The sequence below is a fragment of the Cynara cardunculus genome (assembly GCF_001531365.2).
Source record: "Cynara cardunculus var. scolymus isolate 2C chromosome LG 9, CcrdV1, whole genome shotgun sequence".
Taxonomy (NCBI): domain Eukaryota; kingdom Viridiplantae; phylum Streptophyta; class Magnoliopsida; order Asterales; family Asteraceae; genus Cynara; species Cynara cardunculus.
Genome location: NC_037536.1, coordinates 3409754 through 3412049, shown reverse-complemented (window position 1 = coordinate 3412049; position 2296 = coordinate 3409754).

Below are 2296 nucleotides of genomic sequence, written 5' to 3'. Positions count from 1 at the left end.
TATTAATTAATAAAATATTAAGACATATTTCTTGGTTATCTATTTGTATCCAAATGTATTACGACAAATTACGATATATTAAAAACTTTGATTTTTCATGTTAAATTAACATATTCACGGGTAACAGTATGCTCTATATATTCTTCATACACATTGAATCTATGTTGGTATGGGACAATCCATATACTTGCATCTTGAAGATGATAACGTGTCTAATGGTGAATAAGTGTGTACATTGGATATTCTCCATTTAATACCACATTTATGTAATGGTTACCATCAACATGCTCTATTGCAATTGTACTTGTTGAGATGACAATAGAGGTTTTGTCCTAAACACAAAATATGTCATACTGTCTGCCATATTGAGAACATGCAGTATGACATTGAACCTTGAAGTCGTTAGAATGCCCATTTCAGGCATAGCAATCCAATGCGTAGCTGGTGTGAAGACGCCCTTTTGGAAAAAATTCAACGCTTCGTGAATGCGTAAGTACTCATTGCCAATCACATAAGAGTAATATTGTCCATACTCAGTTAATTCAATCATTAACTCTTTGCAGATATTGTCTCATCCGTCTTCATGACCACCCAGACACGTAGATATCGCTTGAAATCCACAATTTATATCGCCTAATACATCTTGTATTTGTATGATGTATGGATGAAATAAACTCGGGATTTGATCAAGATATAGATGTCGGGTGGTGGGTTGTCGTTGGATGTAGGAACTATGTCTTGCTGATTCTTGATGCCCCAAATCTTCAGAGTATAATTGTTGTCACATTAGAACAACTATGTCTATGGTCTTCAATAATTCTTTTGTTCAAAGCTTGATTCTTTGTAGATGGACGGTCACGAGTGGTTCTATGAACCGAGGGTTCATCAAACGGTTTTGATGAAATTACTAGATCCTTCAACTTTCTGAGTAAGCTTTTACAACCATGAGATAACTGCTTGTTGAATTTTTCTCTGAGCATTTGAACTTCATCGTCACATCCAATCTCGTCATCTTGTATGGACACACAGGGTGAAAAATCAAGTTTTTTCCAAAATATATCTATTGCATCAAGTGGAATGGGTATGCCTTGACATGTATACAGTGTTTGTTCACGAGCACATGACAACCCATGACTTCTACGCAATTTTCAACCACAATTTTTAGACAGTACGCTAGTTTGGAAAGGCCGTTCATTTTCAGGGGAAATCATATGAAGTGCGTGAAATGAAACAAATCCCCACAAATTTTGAAAGCGTGGGTTTCCAAATCGATGTTTTCTAAAAGTTTTACATTGTTCAAAACTTGCTTTAATCGATGTGTCTTGTGACTGGATTACTTGATGGATATGAGATAGAATTTTTTGTAAGTTTGCTCGGGAAGTCTCCAAAAATAATTTTAATTTAGAATGTTGGCTTTCAACTTTCTTTGTTGTGTGATTTCCACAATTTAAAACATGATCAACTTAAGCAGATACAAACATTTCCTTATATGGTGACACCATTACATTGTCCAGGTAATTCATAACACCTGAAAAAAATACAACAAACATATGTCAATATCTTTAGTAACAATGGTTAAAGTATCTTATATCAAGAATTAGGGTGTTCACTGTCCGGTTTGGGCGGTTTAAGCCCTCATAACACAAACCAAACCATAATGACGATTTATGAAATTTTCAGACCGAGCGGTTTGAAATCAAGTGCCCAGACCGGTTTGGGTCTTTAATGGGCTTTAAACATTAAAACCAGAAAACCTAGTGTCATCTGTACTATTATTCATTAGAATAATAGATAGTAATTGTGAAGTCCAGAAATCATACAAACATGATATGATCTTCAAGAATCAAGATGAACATAAAAGTAGAGAGAATAATATCAAAAATTGATTAGATTGAGAGAGAGAAATTTACAGCTCTAATCTTGATTACAATTCTGCTAATGACTTCGTTAATGACAATTACAAAAGAAAATACTATTTATACTAGGAAATAATAAAACTACACTATTACATAATAAAGCTATTCTAAGGAGAAACTTGAATACAACTTTAACGCTCTAACTTGAACCCAGCATTCTCCCCCTTTGGATTCAAGTTTGGACTCTTGTGAATTTCGTTTTGCACAGTCCAAGAATCTTCTCCAGCCTTCTCAGAGCATTCCTATATTGGATCTTTTCCTCGAGCAAGTTTATTGCATTGATCAGCAAGTATCTTTCCTTAGAACTCATCCATTCAGATTCAACAGCTTTATCGTTCATCACCCTCTTCAAGTCAAGTGCCCTTCTCACTAATTTGATC